We start from the raw sequence: 21,473 nt of genomic DNA on the forward strand, positions 1-21,473 counted from the left end.
CCTGGCAGCTGTGTAATGCCTTGTGCCTCCTGTGTGCTGGCTGAGCCACTTGCCCGGCAGTAAGAAGCACGTGGCATTGTGCTGTTGTCTGGGAACCAGCAGCAGGGGCAGAGTCCAGAGTATAGCGCACAGTGGCAGCTTCCTCCACCCCATACACAGAGCAAGGGGCACGTGCCCCTGTGTCTGCCCCAGGGGTGCACGCAGCAGTGGAACCCTCCCCCCCTTGCACCCCTGGACAAGCCACCCAGGCTTGGAGCATCTCACAACCTGCCCCAGGGCCCTATTCACCACTGTCCCCGCGGGGACCTTGATCTGCCTCCCCTCCTCTGCACCCATTCCAGTCCACACATTTACCTGCTGGGTACGGGATGGCCCGGGCCAGGCTGAGTTCCTGGCCACCTGCAGGCTCTGGCTGCTCATCTGTGTACATTCTCCTCTCCACCCACATCTCCCTGCTGTTGCAGACACCTGGGGCCTGGAACTGGGCTGCCTGCGTTTGCAGAGGGCGGAGCCCCAATAGCCCCAGTGTTTCACTGCCTATGCTTTTAGCCCAATGCCCTACTGGTTAAAACATTTTTGTAGGAACCAGGAGACCTGGGTTCTAGGATCTTGGTCAGAGATACTTTGAACTTCCATCTTCTGTTTTCTAGCACAGTGGTCTAATCACCACCACTAAGCACAAGCTAAGCATTGCCCAGAGCCTGTGCAGAAGGAGAGATATGGGGCCACAGGGAAGACAACAAGGCAGAGGACTTGGAACTCAGTGAGACAGACACTATGATTGCCCCAGAAGGGATGCCCTGGCTTCTAGCCTGAGCCCTTGCTCCCCTGTGGGGCAGAAATTTTCCCAGTGTCTTTATGCATTTTATCTAATCAATATTAAATGCAAGATGCAGTGGACCATTTCAAGATAAGGGCTGGAGGGGAGGAGCTTGGGCAATGCTTAGCCCATGGCCTATGGTTAGTGCACTTTGCTGGGAAGTGCAGGACGCAGGTTCAAACTCCCTCTCAGTTAGGGGAGACTAGAACTTGTCTTTTGTTCCATTGCAAAGTACCCTAACCAATAGGTTATTGATCCAAATGGGAGGGGACTTACTGGCCGCTATCCCATTTTGCCACATAGATGCCCAGCCAAGCTAAATGTCAAAAAACCTGAGGCTGAATCACTTCAATCTTTGCAGGTTAGTCTAAGCTGCAAAGCTGCATAGATTGAAACAATAAGCAAGTAAACAGATATTCACTTTTGATTCTGGAAATGCAGGCCAGAAGTTGGGTGCTAGACATACCTCTCTGTTTGGCTGGAGCAGACAGCTTGTTCCAATGCTAGCCCACCCACCCTGTGAGGGGGAATTTGTGTGGGAGGTGCAAAACATCCTTGGATCCTTTGTGGGAGATGGCCCTAAAGGCTAGGGAAGGAAATTACACATCGACTGGTGTACATGATTGGACACTGGTTCAAATCTGTTATACAAAAGTGCTACAGACAGAAGTTATGCATAAACCAATTTAAATCATCAGAAACTGGTTTAAACCTGTAACAGAGCAGAAGTTATGTTTCTAAATGGCTGAAACTGAAAATGGTGGAGGAAGAGGCAGGGACTGCCCCTCCCAGGCAAACCCTGGGTGTAGTCTGGGGCCAGGGAGGGGAGGTAAACCTCGCTTTCTGCAGGTAAAACCCCTCTTCCCCTAAGTACAGAGCTGCCCTGCCCTGCTAAACTTACTGCTGGCTGCAACTCTGGACTACAAATCCCAGATGCACCTGGAAGCAGGAAGAGGAAGTAATGAGCAACCCTGCAGAGTTCTACTGGTGTGATTCTGGAGTGCAAATCACAGAGACCTCGGGGCAGCAGGAAGAGGAAGCAAACACATAGCCCAAGCTGGCTATGTGCTAGAGATCCATGCTGTAGCACCCCGTGGCTTCTGGCCTGAACCACTGCAGGCATGTGGCCACATTTCCTGAATCAAAAGTAAATGTCTGTTCAGGTGTATCTCAGTTTAATCTATGCATTTTAGATTAACCTGTAAAGACTGAATTGATTCAGATGTGGGATTTTTGACTGCCTGTACTTAGCCTAGAATTTCAGTGAACATAAACGACTTTTAAAATGGCTGAAACTGGTTTAAGATAAACCTGGATGGATGTAGTATCAGACTTAACTGATTTAGGTTGAATTGTTTTATTGAACTTCTGTCTGTCCCAGATCCCCTTCAGATTCAAGCTGTGTGATCCAGTGAAGCAGGAAAGTGTGCTCTAGTGCCCCCTAGCTTCTGGCCTTGGCCCCTACAAGACATGTGGCTGCATTTCTGGAATCAAAAGTGAGTCCTGTTCACTTGCTCATAGGTTCTATCTATGCAGTTTGGACTAACCTGTGAAGATTGAATCAATTCATCCTTGGGGTTTCTGGCTGTCTATACTTAGGTAAAGAAACTAAGGACTGAGCCCTTAGTAGCTCTGAAAATTAACTCTCATTGGCTTCATTTTAGTTGCATAAAATCACTGTCCAGTTTTGATTACTTGGTCGCTGGATAATGTTTTGGGGATCCCTGGATTTGTGTTATATGTGATCTAATTTGTGGGAGACAAAAAAGCTATGTCTTGGCTAGTTGTTCATAATTAAGTTCTTTTTGATGCCACTCCTTGTTTTGGTCTCCATACCTCTAGCATTAGCTTGTCAGACCTGTTCCAGATTGCCCCTAGGCATTATTACTTGTGTCCTTTACATTCTTATCTACAAAATGTAGTTAAATGCATAAGATGAGTTCTGTCTTATAGGAAATTGGCCCACACCACTTGGTTAAAGTTACTAATACTTCATAGTAAAATACTGTTTGACATCACGTTCCTATTCATACTCCAGCTGGATGTATGTACAAAGCTTTGTGTACTTTTATCATAATTTTATAATCTTCATTGTGTCCCAGAGATTATTAATGAGGGTGGGAACAAACTGATGTGACTGATAGTTGCAGTTCAAAAGGGATTCCAGAGTGGGGATAGTAGGTAGTAAAAGGCCAAGAGGGATAGGCATAATCAGAGTTCTAAAGAAAAGTATGAATAATATTTTCTATTACTGGCATATTTTGGCATAAATCAATACTTTACCCTCATAAGTAATGTATTCATAGTGCATTTAGAAGGAAAATCTTTCCAGAAAAAGAGTGCTCTGTTGGTGCCTTAAGTCTTTGCAAATAGCACTTTGTAAAGAAGATGGTTATATAACTTGACAGAAAGTTTTACATAAGTCTGTCTGGATCCTTCACATGAATGAATCCTATGTAACAAAATGGAAAAGCAGAGTGGGCTAGAGGAATGAACATGTGATCGTGACTTAGGCAAACCGGAATTGTAATTCTGGCCACTGTCACTGACTGGCTGCATAGCTATGGACAAATCATGGGTTAATCTTTCCTTATCTCATTTTCCCACCCTCACAAGGAATGCGTATAGCTCTCACTTGCTGTTTAATCAGTACATGTTTGCACAGTAGTTTCAAAACACAGAATGCTAGATTAGTGTAGTTCTCTATAATGGCCTTTTCAAATAGAAACCACAGTTACTCTAAGTGATTTCTATACCACATCTGGAATCCATAGTCTGATGTTTATTGTCTGACATAAAATGACATAATAAGAAAATTACTGGTGGGTAAAAAGTGTGCATATTTAATTTTTGTGGGTTTGTTTAATTATGTAACTGCTGAAACCTCAAGGCAGTGAACATCTGCAGTATAATTCAAGACATTAGTGCATAATTACATTTACATTCAAACATGTAGGGCCAACTGAAGCAAAGCATGGCTCCTGAAAAGCTATTTGATTGGACCCTATTGTTTCTAGGCTCAGAATTGCATGGTTAACATAATCTAACTGTAACCCGCACCAAATTTCTATGTCATGCCTGCTTCAAGTTTCAGTTATGTAGGAGGGTGATCAAGAAGATGTATGTCCAGAACAGATGGGTAAGCTTTTGAGGGGAAGTAACTGGTAAAGGTTTGATCTTAGTATGTGGAGGAGGAGGAACCGGTGATTACCCTCAGCCAAAGACTGATAAAAAGGCCATACATAGCTGCTGGTTTAAACCTATAATAGAACAGAAGTTCAGTGCACATAAACCAGTTTCAAAATGACCAAAACTGGTTTAAGATAAAGCTGATTGAATGTAGTATTATACTTAACTGATTAAGGTCAAGTGGGTTTATGGAACTTCTGTCTCCGACCCTTTCCTGGTTTAAGTTAAATCAGTGTCTCCCAGCATGCTCCGCAGCCCTGGGCTGGGCTGTGCTGTGCTGTCTGCTCCAGAGAGCAGGAGTGGGGACATGGCGAGACTCCAGCTGGCATGGCCTCCTGAGGTGAAGGAGGCAGGGAGAGGGTTTATTACCCCTCCCTCCCCTCTCCCCCCAGGGGATCCCAGCTGGGGTCTGCCTGACTGGGGTGAAGCAGCCTCTGTCAGGGGCCCTCCCCTCTCACCGCTCCAGTGCAGGGGAGGGGGCATGGTCAGATGCTGGCTAGCATGGGCCTCTGAGGTGAAGGGGGCAGGGAGAAGGTCTATTCCCACCTCCCTGTCCTCTCCACTCCCTCCCTCCCCATGGACCATAGCTGGGGTCTGCCTGGCCAGGGCAAAGCAGCCCTTGTCAAGGTCCTCCCCACCTCTCGCCACTCCAGTGGCAGGAGCACGGGCACGGCCAGTTGCCAGCCTGGCATGGCTCCCCAAGGCGAAGGGGGCAAGGAGAGGGTTTATTCCCCCCTCCCTCCCATGCCACTGGAGTAGCGAGGGTTGGGGGAGGGGACCCTGGCAGGGGTAGCTGTCCCTGTCATAGTGTCCTTGGGAGCACAACCCTCTTCTTGGTGGGGGACTGCGCTGCAGGTGGGAGCGGGGTGGGCAGAGTGGCTGCAGACTGTGCAGGGTGGTGGTGGTGCTGGGAGCAGTGGCTAGGGGACTAATTTTAATTTTGGGGTGGCCATAGTCCTCCAAACCTCCCTATCATCACTACCACCACCACTTGGCCTGTGTAGACTGTGCAGCTCTGCCCATTCACTCTGGCCCATGGTGCAGCCCCCCTTCCCCACCAGGAAGAGGCTTGTGCTTCCCAGGACACCACGACAGGGAACATCTATCAGGGTCCCACCTACACTGCTTCAGCTGCAGGGGCAGGGGCATGGCCAAACACTGACTGGCATGGCCCCCTAAGGCAAAGAGGGTAGGGAAGGGGTTTATTTTTCACACCTCCCCTGGTGAACTTCAGCTGAGGTCTTCCTGGCTGGAAGTAAGTGGCAGAGGTGGCATCTGGGCCTGGCAGACCCTGGCTGTAGTCCCCAGTGGGAGAGGGGGGTGAGGGGGAAATAAATCCCCTGTGTGCCCCCTTCACCTTAAGGGGCCATGCTAGGATGGCATTTGGTCACATCCCTGCCCTTGCCACTGGAGCAGCGAGGGACTCTGACAGGGGCTGTTCCAACCCGGCCAGGCAAGGCCAGAATCTTTCCTGGGGCTGGGATCTGACCACAGTCCCTCCTCTACCCGCTCCCCCGCCCTTGCATGAAAAATTAACCCTCAAGGGAACACAAGTTCCCTAAGGCATTCTAAAGCACAGCACCTTGATTAGACAAGGGTTAATTTTTTTGCACGATTGGCCATTTTAGAAGTGTACTGCAACCATGCACATGTGTTAGATCACAGCTGTAGAGTGCTTTCAGGGGCCAGATTACACAAAAAAATGTCACTTCTGTCTGCTTCCATTGTGTAGCATTAGAGCACAGCCATCAAACACGCCATTAGTGAAGGAGGCTTCTCTGAGAGATGCTACGGCAGATGCAGGCTTGGTATAGAATCCTAGGGCTGGAAGGGGTCTCAAGGTCCTCTACGGAGATTGTTCCTTTTTCCTACTTTTTACAGGTAGGAAAATTATCCTGAGGTTTAATCTAAATCTGCTTTACTGTAGTTAAAATGCAATCCCTCATATCCTGCCGTCTGTGGCAAAGGAAGGCAGTTGTTCTCCCACTTCTTTATACTAACTGCTATCATGTTTCCTCTTAATCTCTTTTCTGCAGACCAAATGTTCTAGTTCTCTAAGTCTTTTCTCATGCAGCTTGCCTTCCAGCCCTTTTATTATCATCATTGTTCACCTTCCTATCCTCTCTAGTTTCCTATTCTTCTTAAAGTGTGGTGCCCAGAAATGGATGCCAGACTCCAGTGGAGGCCTAACTAGTGCCAAATAAAGTCATCTCCCATAATAGCATTGTTGTTTATGTCGCCCCTAGTAATATGCTTCTATCTTTTGGATAGTACAGTATTTGACCATGCTACTGAGACTAGTCTGCAAGAAATATACCTACTAGTGTAACTTGTATTAATTTCAGTAGGTGCTACAAGCCTGATCCTACTTCCACTGAACTTTCATTGACTTCTGTGGTGAAAACGGATATGCAGAGGGATTATGCATTACTTCAATACTGGAGCATTGTTTATTTTCATTTTTTAAGCGGACTTGATACTTGCAAGGGATTAACTGTGCTTCACATTGACATCCTCAACCTACAGAACTATTGCAGTGTAAATAGAATAGAGCAGATTCCCCCATCAGTTATTCAAATTATAATCCTATGTACAGCAGAGTTAACCTAGAGAGACTCTTTTGATTATAATAGTTTCTGTGTTTATACCAGTACAAATTAGATCTGAGGTGGCTAAAGTGCATCAGATCTGTTCTGGATCGACAAACTTTAGAAGCAAGATAGTAGTATAATTTACATGCATAGTCAATCACTGGACTTTTTATGAGACTGTCAAGAAGGGTGCCACTTGTGATGGTGGTTTTAATTATATGGAAATCTCTTTACTCTGAAGTAAAGAGTAATCACTTACTTTAATGAACAGTACTCTGTGCTTGGTAATACTGAAGTAGTTTGATCCTCTAGTGAGGGCTAATAAGAATGATATATATTTTAGTATTCAGTTGAATAGTTTTTTCTATGTATTCCTTTTTTTTTGGTTTAAGACCAATAAGTAAATTGCCAACAAACTCACTTCTCCATGCCACTTAAGAGCATCTGGTCAGATGGCAACAATTTATAGTCGCTTAATAGTGGGTCTGAGTTTGAGAGGAGCACTTATTAAAAAGATTCTGTCTATTTTGAACCTTCTATTTTCTTGCTTTGATTTTAAAAGAGAGGGGGAAAAGCTTGCATCAAAAAGCCAAGATAAAAGCCTTGAAATGGCAAAAGCTGAATGCTTCGTCTCTTTAAGAAGTCCTAGGGAATGCTGCTTTGGGTACTGCAGACAGTCCAAATTAGAGGTGGGCAAGCTTTTTTTCTAATTTGAGTTTTATGGCTCAGCTTCTCAGTGCTCTAAATTCTTTTGAAGTCCATTATTGGGCATGAGTTGAATCCTATACTCAGCTTCCCTTACACCTGGACATTTTACTTCAGCGGTTTGTCAACCTCTAAGTCTAACACCTCTCTGTGGATGATGAATAGATCATCTGGATGCATTTGATTCCAGTTCAAAATTATATTTAAAATAGCAAAAGGATGCTGCTATGACTGCAAGAAATGTGAAGCAAATTGGATGAATCATGCCTCAATATTGCATTTGGATCCACATTAGTAGCCACATGTGCCTGCTTATGGAGAGCTCCCCTGACTTCAGTGAGGTTCTGTGGCTAGGGACAGACATTCAAAAAGCCTGAGCATGAATTGATTCAATCTTTGCAGGTTAGTCTAACTTGCAAAGCTTGAACTGATTTGGAGGTGGATAGACATTTCCTTTTCATTCTGGAAATGCAGGCCCATGCCTGCAGTGGCTCAGGCTAGAAGCCAGGGGTGCTTGAGCAGCCCTCCCTTCCCTTCCATAGTGCTGGTATGGCTCCCTGCGGTGAAGTGGGGCCTGCTAGGAGCCAGCAGGATGCTCTGATTAGAGAGGGGTGTAAACCCCCCACTGCCTCAGGCTTTTCTCTGCTGCCTGCTCAAGGAGTGGGAGTGTTGCCAGCCCCTAGCTCTGGGCTAGCACTCTGATGCAACAGGGTGCGGGGAGCTTTTTCCAGGGAAGGAAGGGAGGGACATTACTAGCTGATCTATTGATTAGCTCCAAAGCGCCCTAAGCAGACACTGTTTTGTCTGCCTGTCCCAGTGAAACTGGAGACACACACGGACACCTCTCAGTATTAGCTAGCATATCACGTGCCTAGGGTCCGTGGGGCTGGGGTCCACGCTATGGGAGATGGGAAGGAGAGAGGGGGGAATCCCTGCTTGAGCAGTGAGGGAAGCCAGGGTGACCCTGCTGTGCCTACAGTCTCCCTCGGAGCTCTGGCTAGGGAGGAGAGTGGCAGGGCCAGCCTGTTTTCTGGAGCAGAGAGAACAGCCTGGCTCAGAAAAGCATCTGGGATACTGGCAGACAAGGTTCCTTGGGTGAATTTGATATCTTTTATTAGACCAACCCAAATGGTTGGAGAATAGTTATTAAGCAAGCTTTCGGGTTCAAAAACCCTTCGTCAGGCTATGGACGCTGCAGCAGTTGCTGCGTGCTCTTCCTGGATGGAATGAAAAGTAAAGAAACCGAGGGCTGGGCTGGGCTGGAGAGTCAGTTGCCAGGCAGATTGTAATGTATCAAAAATCCAATGTCTATGTTTAGTCCCTGATCTCTAGTATCCAGCAGGTTGATGAAATGGAGCTCATAGGCTCGTCTCTGGGATGTGTTGTGTAAGTTTCCCTTGAGGATCAGGACTGAGAGATTGGAGAGAGCGTGGCCCTCCTGTGAGAAATGTGCCCCCACCGGTAATTGGGTGTTTCTGTCTTTGATGGATTTCCAGTGTGCGTTCATTCTGGTGCGCAGTTGTTGTCTGGTCTCTCCTACATATCTTCCATCAGGGCATTTGGTGCATTGGATGAGGTATACTACATTCCTGGAGGTGCAGCTGTAAGATCCGGGAATGCTGATGGCTCTGTTGTGGGGTGTAGTAATAGTGGGGGTGGTGGAGACGTGTTGGCAGGTTTTCCATTTCTTGTCATGGCATGGTCTGGATCCTTTTGGTGTGTTCTGGGGTTGAGGAAGTTTGCTTCTGGTGATGAGGTTGGCGAGGTTCGGTGCTTGTCTGAAGGCTAGGATGGGTGGCTCTGGGAAGATTTTTTTAAGAATAGGGTCTTTTTCTAATATGGGTTGCAATTTTTTGAAGATTTTCCATACAGGTTCAAGGGATGGGTGATAGGTCATAACCAGCGGTGTGCGATTTGTGGGTGTTTTTCTTCTGTACTGCAGCAGTTCTTCACGTGGTATCCAGGTGGCTCTTTCAAACGTGAGATCTACCTCTCTGGAGGAGTGTCCTTGCTGGGTGAAAGCCTTTTTAAGATTGGTGAGGTGGCGATCCCGGGTGTTCTCTTCAGTACAGATGCGGTGGTATCTGAGGGCTTGGCTTGGCAAGGTTGGCTCCACTCCTCTCCTCCTTAGCCAGAGCATTATCACTGTTCTGGCTAGCTGAGAAGTGGGTGGGGGTGAGACAAGTGGCGGGGGGGCGGGGGGAAGTGGCTAGATGTTGGCCCCAGGCCTGAGGCAAAGTGGGGGAGGAAGGGACCTGGCCAGTGCTGTCACGGGCAGAAGCAGAGGGGAGGTGGGCAGGGGGAGAGATGCCCCTGGAGGGATCTCAGTGCTGTCCCCCTCTGTGGTGAAGCAATGGGAAGAACATAGGGCATTTAGAAGTCGGTGCCAGACCCTGGGGCACCTGCCCAGTGGCTTCTCCTCCCACCAGTGCCATGCTGGACCCAGGCCTGGTGCAGGGCCAGTGTCCCTGGGGGGGAAGGCGGTGGCACTGATCACGAGACAAGCAGGGACTCCTCAACCCCTGCTGTCAATTCCGCCTGAGTTACTCTCACCCAGCTCCAGGGAACCGCAGCCACTGCTGGGGAAGTTGCCAGCACTCACCTGCAGAGTTACTGGGTGCTGCAGCTGCCTGATTGCAGTCTCCTCTTTCAGACCATTTGGTCTGGGTGGCCTAGCAGGTGGGCCAGCCACTGTGAGCAGCGCTGAGGCTCAGCACAGCCAGGAGCAGCAGCAGTGGCAGGTCCCCTGGGAGGAGCCAGCCTTCACCTGGCCACCCAGCAGCCCCGCTGCTACTGCGGGGCTGCCCCAGCTGAGCAGCACACCCAAGCGCAGTGCCCAGAGCAGCTGCATGGGGCCCAGGGGCAGCAGCCAGGGAATTGCAAACAGGAAAGCAGCTCCAGCCAGGCCCGGCCCAGGGAGACCCTGAGGCCGCTTCCCTGCTTGCAATGCCCTGGCTGCTGCTCCTGGGCCCTATACGGCTGCTCCGGGCACTGTGCCTGGGTGTGCTGTTCAGCTGGGATAGCCCTGGAGTGGTGGTGGAGCTGCCAGGTAGCCACGTGCAGGCTGGCCCTGGTGCCACAGGGGCTGGCTGGCTCCTCTCAGGGGACCTTCTGCTGCTGCTGTTAACTGCCATGCCAAGCCCCGCCACTGCTCACAGTGGCTGGCCCAGCTGCCAGGCCACCCAGGCTGGGTGGTCTGAAAGAGGAGGCTGTGATCAGGCAGCTGCAGCACCTGGTAACTGCAGGCCAGTGCCAGCAACTTCCCCAGTAGTGATCACGGCTACCTGGAGGTGGGCAAGAGTGATGTAAGTGGTGTTAGCAGTGTGAGTTGGGGAAGAAGGATCCCCTCTTGTCTCTTGATTGCTGTCACCACCTTCCCCTCCTCCTGGGACACTGGCCCTGCACCAGGCCTGGGCCTGGGCATGGCCCTGGCGGAATGAGAAGCTGCTCAGCAGGCGTCCCTGGGTCTGGTGCCTGTTTCCAAATGCCCCACATTCTCCCCATTGTTGCATCACAGAGATCAGGCAGACACCACCCTGGTACCAGGCACCCTCAAAGAGACACCGACCTAGTGGCAAGGAGTCCTGACCCACTCCCTGCATGTCCACGGTGCAGGTTGGGCCCCTCTCACTCCCTCTGGCCTTTTAAAATATAGTGGGAGACGGGGTGCCTGAGGGGAAGGGCCCTGATCCCTGCTCATGGCTGTGGGAAGATCACAGGGAAGGGAAGGCTGTGCAGCACCAGGCCCTGTTTTACTTATTTAGGGGAGGGGTGAGACCTTCGGCTTCATGCAGTCCATCATGCATATCCCAGTGTGGAGGTGATCACTGCAACAGGGAAACAGGCCCTGGGCCTTTTCCTTTCTTCTTTCTGCAGCAGAACAGGGGCCTGAAACACTCCATTCTTGGAGGAGCAGCGTGGGGGGTTCCTCTCTGGATCAGGTCATGGAATCCTAGAGGAGTGGGGCTGGGAGGGACCTGCAAGGGTCACAGCTAGCCCAGTAGCATAACTGAGTGAAGAGTGACTGGGGCAGCAGCCTTTATGGGAGGGAGTTTCCAAAATAGTTGCCAAAGCCACAGTTGGTGGTGACAGCTGGCACTGCTCTCTGTGCTGCAGAGCTGCCCTGTTAGTCCTCCAGACGAAAGTATGAAATGTAGTTTCAGCAACAGCTGGATGCTGAAGTGTCTAAATTTAACAAAACCACAAAAGACCAACAAAAAAACATATCTGAAAGGATTTAGCAAGCAATGCAAGATGCTGGAAATAATTCCAAGTCTCAAGGCAGTTGTGCTGTGTTTCATTTAACACAGCTTTTCACACTTGGATAGTTAAACTAAGGCACATAAATCCATATTTAGGTAATCTAATAATACATGGTCTGATTGCCTGCAAAGAAACACACATAAAATAACCTATTCCTTCTAACCTCTGTGATCCTTTTAGTAAGATAACAATAATATTATTAATTAGTAATAACCATATTACTTTGATTAACCTGTAACCTTTACTAATTTTTTAATTGTTCTTTGAAACTTTGTGCCTTAGTTAAAGTACATACTGGAGAAATATGACCCATTTATGAGTTTTATTAAAAAATGGATTTTTAAAGGAAAACCCAATTGTAGAAGGCAAACAAAAGTAAATTATACAATAAGAAGTATATACAGTATTGAAATATCAAAAACTGAACTTAGTGTGAGATATTACATCTTTCAACAGATAAAAGATTTTAAATTAATTGACCTCACATTCCTTTTCTTCTTACAAAGGAAAACTTTTGCAATAGTTCTGGATTACTCTGTGCAGATGATTTTGGCATAAACATGGAACTATGGTTGTTTACTTAATTTTGGTCAAGTTATGCCAGTGGGAGCAGGGGACCATTTGTGTCAATTCAATCAAACAATTCTGAGAGAGAATTTAATAAACTTACTTCATTATTACAAAATGTAAATTCAATTCCAAATTACATTACCGGTAGCTATACGTTGTCTTGTATGCACATGCAAGATTAACAAATGTTAAACCAAAAATGTAAAATATAGGAATAATTTGGATGTTGTTCTGTTTTTGAATTTTAACTATTGCTGTAAAGTTTTACACGATTAAAATACTGAAATTAATTTATGAGCCAATTTAAAGCTTCTCTCCATTTTTGTATAAGCAGCTGTGAATTCTTTGAATAATGTAGTCTGTGTCTGTATTTTATTTGGATTTTTAAAAAAAAAAGTAGTATGTAGTTAAGTTAGGCATTTCTCTAACCTCAACACTCTCACTCACTTAATGTTTTTGTATACGTTATGATTAGCTAGGACTAGTGAAGCAAAAGCACACATTATAGATTTTAGTCACTTAGGGGAATTAACTTGGTAAATTGGGTAAAAAAAAATATAGGTATGAAACTAAATTTGCTGCCTGCCCATTGGAATTGGTATAGGTTGGTTTTCCAGCTCAGTTTCACAGTTGCAATTACTGGTTTCTAGAGACAGACAGAAAGCTCACTGAGGTGTTTCACTCAAGGTGTTGAGAGATGTATGTTTATTCTCCTTCCCAGATTTCACACGACATTGTGATTCTGGCAACAAAACTGCCCCAAATTGATGTGGTTTGTTATCAAATGATTTAGATAACCCTTCTAAATATAGTTTCTTAAGTGTTACTGATATCTTTTAGCTCTAACGGAACTAGTTGTCACTGAGTTGCAGTTGCCACCTGTAAAAGGTAATGAGTCTCGGTGACTAGGTACTTCCGGGTCTGGCCAGGGAAAGGTTTGGATCTCTATGTCTTCCAGGACAGACTCTTCCTGCCCTCACTTAATTTTTCGCACCGCAACTCTGATGGACAATGAATAGGAGATGATGTTGAATTTGAGAACAGTCAATTCCTGGGTGAGGATTTCATACCATACCAATCATACCATGAATGATCCTAGCCTTGTGCAGCCCTGTTTCCTTTAGGACTGGCAGACTGGCCTTGAGAGCCAAGTTTTGGGAGCTCCTCCAGCCCCTACACTCCCACTTTGTACCTCCAGTCTTATAATTATTTAAAGTCCTATCTGTGCCCAGCCTTGTTGCTGTAGGCACCAGATTTAACTCCTGGGATACCCAAGCTTCTGTCCTTTATAAGAATAAATAAAGGTGAGCAGCTCAGCTGCTCCTCACCCATCTGGTGCTTGGCTTGCTCTGATGTCCACTCACTGCCTAGTCTTAGTTCCTTGGATTTCTTGGACTTTCCTGCCAGCTCTCTGCTCCAATTCAGTGTGATTTCAGCTGCACCGCTGAGGCTCGTGATCCCTGTGGGGGAAATGTCTGAGTCTTGATCAGCTGGTTCCTGGCTCAATCACAGAGCTGGTGTGGGGTTTTGGCCCCTCCCTTTCTCTGAACACTGACTCGCATCAGAGTGGGGCTCTGGCATCAGCCTCACTCCCTGTGAGGATTCCCAGTTCAGCTGGGGCTGGGGAAGGTACTCACCCTAGCTCTCCCAACTCCGTACCAGTCCGAGTGTCCAGGTAAGTCCCACGCACTCACAGGATCTGGGTGGGGGTGTGAGCGGGGTCTTTCTTTTCTTTTCTTTTCTTTTCTTTTCTTTTCTTTTCTTTTCTCTTCTTTACCAGCTCTGCCACACAGGTTAAAAAAAAAAAAAAAATGATGCCTGATGATATTGTGGAATCTGCTTCCACAATTGGACATCATGAGCAAATTTCATTATGTCACAGTAAGTGAAGGACTCTGAAGTTAAGTTAAAGTTTTTTTCCTCTGCTGCTGTTTTGAGGATTTTTTTTTTTTACTTTTATTTGCTCCACTGGAATAAAGCATAATAGCTCTTAAATTTTAACTATCTAGGTAGTCTGAAAAAATAAACTACTGAGCATTTGAGAAAACATGCCTTTGAGAAACATGCACTCTTCCTCTACTGAAAAAAAAAATTCACAGCTATGTGGCCTTGAATTTTAAATACATTGTTTCCTGTTACATCCTCTGAGTTTTTTAATCCTGCATTTCAAAGAGGTTTTATAATGCTGGAGTTTGATATAACATTAGACAGAGTTTTAACTTTTATAAAAGTGACACTAGCGAATATATATTTTTAAAAGATTAAACATATTGAAAATCCAAACAGAGGCCCCTTGTCACATGAAGCAATTTATTCAGTTTATTGAAAAGGAGGTTACGGTGATTTAAATCCTTTGAAACACTTAAAAATGACAAAGATATCTAATGGAGTGTGTGTGAAATATTGTTTGTAAAGCATAATGAGATCCAATCACTCAACGATGATGTTAAGCCCTGAAATAAGATTAAACTTCTTAGAATAACTTGCCAGGTGAGGTACTGAACTCACCATAGCTTCCAATTTTTCAGTTTAGATGTCTATTTAAAAGATGTACCATAATCCAGATTTAGGGAATTCTTTAATGTGTGTGGGAAGGGAAGCAAGGTGAAAGTTGGGCTGGATGGCTGGATGGCCGATATTTGCCCACCTCTCCAATCTGTCCAGATCCACCTGTATCTGCAGCCTATCTGCAGGCATGACCACGTTTCCCCCCCATCACTTGGTGTTGTCCACGAACTTGGCCAGTGAGCTCTTCACCCCTACATCCAAATCATTGATAAAGATGTTGAAAAGCACCAGACCAAGCACAGATCTTTGAGGGACACCACTGGCCACTTCTTGCCAAGATGACACAGATCCATTTATAAGAACTCTCTGGGTCCTACCCCACAGCCAGTTTCCCACCCATTGAACCATTAAGCAGTCAAGGCCACAATTTTCCAATTTTCCCATAAGGATATTGTGGGATACAAAACCAAAGGCCTTTTGGAAGTCTAGGTATATAGCATCAACCTCCTTTCCCATGTCCAGGTGGCGAGATACCTGGTCATAGAAGGAGATGAGATTAGTAAGACAGGACCTGCCTGCAACAAAGCCATGCTGGCTGTCTTTCAGAATCCTATCCTCTATGAGTGAGCCACACATAAACTCCTTGATGAGTTTTTCTAGGATTTTCCCTGGGATAGAATTTAGGCGGATTGGCCTATAGTTGCCTGGGTCCTCCCTGTTCCCCTTCTTGAAGATGGGCATAATGCTGTCCCTCTTCCAATCCTCAGGGTTCTCTCCTGAGCACCATGATTTTTTAAAAAGATTTGCCAGAGGTCCTGCAATGACCTCAGCCAGCTCCTTCAGTACTCTCAGGTGAAGTTCATCCAGTCCTGCTGACTTAAATGTCTAGCTTTTCTAGTTGGTTATGCACCAGCTTACTGTCAACAGTGGGAAGGCTGTCATTTCTGCCATGTGTCATATGAGCCTTATCTCACATGTTTTTCCCTTTGGTTTGGTGAAAGACAGAAGCAAAGTGGGCATTCAGGAATTCTGTTTTCTCCTGGTTGCCAGCTACCAGCTGTCCTGAGGTGTTCAGCAGGGGTCCCGTGCTCCCATTTGTTTTCCTTCTGCTCCCTACATACTTAAAGAAGGACTTCTTATTGCCCTTTACTCCTGTTGCTAACTTGAATTCAGTCACCGCCTTAGCTTTCCTAATCTTCTCCCTACATCTGTGTATAGTCCTCTTTAAGGACTGTCCCTAGCTTCCATTTTGTGTATGCCTCTTTCTTCTTTTTCAAAAATACCTTATATCCCTATTGAGCCAAGAGAGCTTGAGAGCCCTTCTGCTGCCTTTCCGCTGCATGGGAATGATCTTCTTTTGTGCTTCGAGGATTGTGTCTTTGACACAACGAGCACTCTTTGTGTACTCCATTCACCTCCAGTCCCTGGTCCCACATCACCTCCCCTACTAATGCCCTGAGCCTGTTGAAATTAGTGTTTTTGAAGTTCAGGACTTCAGTTCTGCAAGTTGGTTTGTCTACCTTGTGGTGTACAGCAAACATCATGATCTCATGGTTGCTGTCACCCAGGCTACCCCCTATGTTCAAGTCACTCACCAGATCGTCTCCTTTGGCCAAGACCAAGTCTAGGAGAGCATTACCTCTGGTTGGCCCATGCACTTCCTGAGTCAGAAAGAGCTCTTTGATACAGGTTATGAAGCTACATGACTGATCCAACCTAGCCAAATGTCCCCCTCCCCCCCCCCCGGTTTGACCCAGAGGGTTTCAAGCTGCTTATTTTGGAGCCAATGTCAGCCTCCAGAGAGATGTACTGCTCCCTCACATAGAGAGCTACACCTCCACCCCTTTCCCCTACTTGGTTCCCTCTGTGCAGGGTGTAGCCCTGAATGGCTATGTTCCAATTGTGTGAGGAGTCCCACCAGGTCTCTGTAATCCCTGCAAGGTCATATTGCCCACTAGAGAGTAGGAGGGCTAGCTCCTCTTGCTTGTTCCCCATGCTTCTGGCATTAGTGTATGGGCACCTAAGTTCCCCAACTGACACCCCCAATTTCCTGATACGCTGTGGGAGAACTGTTCCCTGAGCTCTTTCAAAAGTGGTTATCTTAGTGTCCTCCACAATGGAGCTTTCCTGTGCACCAGTCCCTGGTCATGCTCCATTTGGAGTTTCCCCATGCCCCGGTGAAGTTTGTTTAAAGCCCTGTCCAAAAGATCAGCCATCCTGGCTGAGAACAGGGACTTACAACTCTCCACGTAAGGCAGATGCTGTCTCGTCCCAGGAGTCCTCTCTCCCTGAAGTGTGGGCTGTGGTCAAAGAAACACAGAGAAAGTTCATTCTGTTATCTAGAACTATATCTAACTATGAGACTGAAAGATGTCAGAGTCTATTTAGTATAATCAGTATGGAGATTAGTGCCTAAAATGGCTCCAGAAATATCAGTGAAGTTTGGTATAACTGATATCAGACTGTCCTACTGGGTGTGTGGAAACATAAAGCAGTTAAAAATTACAGGTGGTATAAAAGAGAGAGAGGTGATAAAATACTCTCACTTTCATAGATTTGGCATTTACTGCATTTGTGAAATAAATTTGCAAGTAACTGAGGGCGTGAAATGATGCAGAGGAAGGCTTCATTCTCCTGAAACACACATTAGGATTGCAATATACTGCAGTTTTTGCTGCTTCCATAAATCAGACAGATGGCTGTTTTCTAAAATTTAGTAGAGAGACATTTAACTCACAATAAAGCCATCACATAACGTGTCAGTGGGAATTAGACAAAAAAGTTTCAAAATCATAAAGCATACTGAATAGCACAGTACTATGTTGTTCCAGTTATAAGTCAATCCTGCTTATAAGTTGATCCCATATTTTCAGGTTTGATTTTAGGAAAAACAATTTGCCTCCAAAATATTGCTCAAGGTTTCTGCATGGGTCAGCCAAGAATTGTTGGAGGTCCATTTATAGGCTGACTCTGGATATAAATCAAATACAATTGATGGTACGTGGAACAAAAATGTCAATTTATAGTTGGAACATTACAGTTTATTGATATTGTTTAGCAGAGAACAAATGTGAGTAGCTCACTACCAAAATATAGTACTTTTTCAATGAAGCTGCACATGAGGTGGATACTCCATAATGGATTTATTCCACATGACCGATACGAGAATCTAGTCCAACATTTCGCTTTCATTCCTGCAGAATTACTTCTGTAAGATTGAATTGCATGATAAAATTTAGCTAGTGTCTAGTTCTGAAGGAGCCTAGATATCATTTTGTAGATAGTGGAGCGTTGATTAGCTTGGCAGCTCTGATGGCAAAGCTTTCTTATGCCTCTGTTCATATGTAATGATCTCATTATGTACATGTTAAACATTTTAAGAGCAACATAATTCACATGTTTTCAAACCAAAGGTTCCACTAGAAAGAGGACAGGGAGGGAAAGCTTTCACACTGTAAGTAGAAACAAACCAAAGAAAACATGTATTTAAACAAACACTGATCATTAGGGCTGTGCAAAGCTTCAGGTGCTGATTCGATTCGGAGAAGATTCAGCCCGATTTGATGGCTGAATCTCTGAATCTGAATCAAATGAGGAGACCAGTTAAAAGGTCCAAATCAATTCAAAGCTCTCTGTATCGATTCAGAAAAGATTCAGAGAGAGCTTTGGTGATTTGGGCAGTCCCCTCTGGCTGCAGCAAGGAACTGGACCCAGACTCTTTGCTGATAAGTAGGGGGTGGGAGAGTGGGGGGCTGGAGGAGGAGGGAGGGGACCATGGAGGGAGCCCTGCCAGGCCCCATCCCCTGCCTACTCTCTCAGCCTCCTCCCCTCATGACTGCCCCTGCCCCCAGCTCCCGGCCCTTTAAAAAAGAAAAAAAAGAAAAAAGCTCCAACCCACGGGCTGCTGCAGTGGCCTCAACGCTTCTGGGGACTCATGACAGAGCCCCCCCATGCCGCGTGGGCAGTGGGGGTCAACCCCCCCTGCCTGGCAGGAGCCTGTGAGTCAGGGCTTTATTTATTTATTTATTTATGTATTTATTTATTTTTAAAGGGCTGGGATTTGGGCAGGCAGGGTAGCTATGGGAGAGGCTGAGAGAGTGGGCAGGGGTCAGGGGGCTCATGGCAGAGCCCCCCATGTGGCATGGGGCAACGGGGGCAGTGGGGATTGCCCCCCCCCACCTGGCAGCAGCCAGTGAGTGGGGACTTTTTTTTTTTCCAAAGAGCCGGGGGCTGGGAAAGCAGGAGGGGCAGCCATTGGGAGCAGGTCAGGATGGGGCCGATTTGGAGATGCAGCGAGATCGATTCGGAACAGTGATTCGAATCACTGTCCCCTGAATTTGCTGAATCCAGATCCAAAGTGAATACTTGCCACTTCGCAGAGGCCTACTGATCATGTGTCCTTTTCTTTGTTTAAACTAGTGTTAGAAATGCATTAAGAATGTCATACCATCTACTTTGCTTTAAAAAAATTGCTTGTGAGAGACTAGTTAGCAAAAGTTAGAGACAAAGAAACTGTATTAGTCCAAAGCGAAAATCATAGATTTCATAGACTTTAGGGCTGGAAGGGACCTTGCAAGATCATCGAGTCCAGCCCCCTGCCCAAGGGGGAGGAAGGCGGATGGGGTCATATGATCCCAGTGAGATAGGCACTCAAGTGTTTCTTAAAGGTGTCCAGAGTAGGTTCTTGCACCAGTTCTGTGAGGAGTCTATTCCAGACTCTGGGGACTTGGATGGTAAAGAAGTTTTTTCTTATGTTCAGGCTAAAATGGTCTTCCAGGAGTCTGTGATCATTATACCTTGTCTTTCCTTGAGGTGCCCTGGTGAACAGACAGTTTCCCAGTTCTTGATGCACCCCTCTTATATATTTATAGGCTGCCACCAAGTCCCCTCTAAGTCTTTGCTTCTTCAGGCTGTAGAGTCCCATGGCTCTCAGCCTTTCCTCGTAAGGCCTACTCTCTTGTCCTTTAATCGTGTGTGGCTCTCCTCTAGACTTTATCAAGCTTCTCCACATCCTTTCTAAAGTATAGAGCCCAGAACTGGATGTAGTACTCCAGCTGTGGCATCACCAAGTCTGAGTAAATTGGGAGGATGACTTCCTGGGTCTAGCTAGAGATTCATAGGTAGATGGAAGCCAAGGTTTTGCCAACTGCAGCATCGCATTGGTGGCTCATGTTTATCTTGTGATCAATCATGACCCCCAAGTCTCTTTCAGTCATGGTGCTAGTAAGTGTAGCACTGCCAAGCCTATAAGTACAGTGTGGGGTTTTTCCCCCCGAGGTGGAGCACCATGCATTTCTCTGTGTTGAATGCCATCAAGTTTTGATCCATCCACCTTGTGAACCTGTCCAGGTTGGCCTGAATCACTATCCTGTCCTCTAGTGTGACCACTTTTCCCCATAATTTGGTGTTGTCAGTGAACTTACCCAGTCCACCTCTGACACCAGAATCCAGATTGTTTATAAATACATTAATAAGTACTGGTCCAAGTACAGAGCCCTGCGGGATGCTACTTGTCACCATGTGCCATGTTCATATGGTTCCATCGACTATCACACTCTGGATCTGACCATGGAGCCAGTTCCCCAGCCATTGGACTGTAAGGTTGTTGAGGCCTCAGTTCCCCAGTTTTACTATGAGGACATCATGGGAGAGCAAGTCAAAGGTTTTTTTGAAGTCTAAATATATGATGTCAACCTCTACTCCTTTGTCCAAGTGATGTGTCATCTGTTAATAGAAGGATATGAGGTTGGTCAGTCAAGACTTATCTGCAACAAATCCATGTTGGCTATCTCTCAGAATGTTGCTTTCCATGAGCCTGTTGTTAATGGTTTCTTTGATGATTTTTCCCAAGATCTTACTAGGGATTGAGGTCAAACTGATTGGCCCGTAGTTCCCTGGATCTTCCTTCCTCCCTTTCTCGAAGATAAGCACCACAATGGCCCTCTTCCAATCTTCAGGAACCTCTCCCAAGTGCCATGAGTTCTCAAATATCCGTGCCATTGGCCATGCTATGATGTCAGCCAATTCCTTTAGCACTTTTGCATGCATTCTATCTGGACCAGCTGATTAGTGGATGTCTAGCCTCTCAAGGTGTTCCCTCATGAGATCTTTGCCAATGATAGGCATACCCTGGTAACCCTGCATCTTGGCAGGCAGGGTGATCCCCTTGGGCTGGTGGAAGACTGATGCAAAGTAATCATTAAGGAGATTTAGCTTTTTCCTGGGTGTCAGTTGCCAGCTCCCCTATTTGGTTTAGCAAAGGCTCCAATGTTGCCCTTGTTTTTCTTCTGACTTCTCATATATCTGAAGAAGGACTTTTTATTGTCCTTGATTCCTGTAGCCCATTTGATTTCGGTTTCAGCCTTGGCTTTCCTAGTTTGTTCCCTACAGATGCAGGCCAGTGCTGAATACTTCTTCTTGGTGGTGGTACCTGACTTCTATCCCTTACCAACTTCTCTTTTCATGTACAGGAGGTCCATGAGCTCCCTATTTAGCGAGGGAGGTCATCCACCACTTTTAATACCTTTCCTATGGGCTGGAATGGACTGCCCTTCTGCTTCAAGGATCATGTCCTTAAGGAGCAACCACTCATCATGGACCACCCTCCCTGTCAGGTGATGGCCACTCAGGGCCTCAGCAACCAGTCATCTAAGCTTGTGAAAGTTGACTTTCTTAAAGTTGAGGATTTCTTCATTGCTGACTGACTGCCAGCTTTGTGATGGATAGAGAAGTGATCAACTCGTAATCACTGTCACCAAGCTTTCCCATTGCAGGTCACTCACTAGATCATCCACTTTGGCCAATACCAGATCCTTGCTTCTTGTCGG

General features: G+C 46.3%; 1 protein-coding gene across 5 annotated transcripts in view; it reads left to right on the plus strand.

Annotated features, from left to right (window-relative positions):
- AADAC (arylacetamide deacetylase) overlaps nt 1-21,473 on the plus strand; it is a 91,208-nt gene that overhangs the window by 31,180 nt on the left and 38,555 nt on the right. The window contains exon 1 of one of the 5 annotated variants that reach the window (XM_059731042.1): nt 2,230-2,316. The exons of the other annotated variants lie outside the window; for them this stretch is intronic. The gene's annotated coding sequence lies outside the window, so the exon portion shown is untranslated. Of the gene's footprint in view, nt 1-2,229; nt 2,317-21,473 lie in introns of those variants that run through there. 5 annotated transcript variants of the gene reach the window in all.

Source organism: Alligator mississippiensis, chromosome 7, assembly GCF_030867095.1.
Source record: "Alligator mississippiensis isolate rAllMis1 chromosome 7, rAllMis1, whole genome shotgun sequence".
Lineage (NCBI taxonomy): Eukaryota > Metazoa > Chordata > Crocodylia > Alligatoridae > Alligator > Alligator mississippiensis.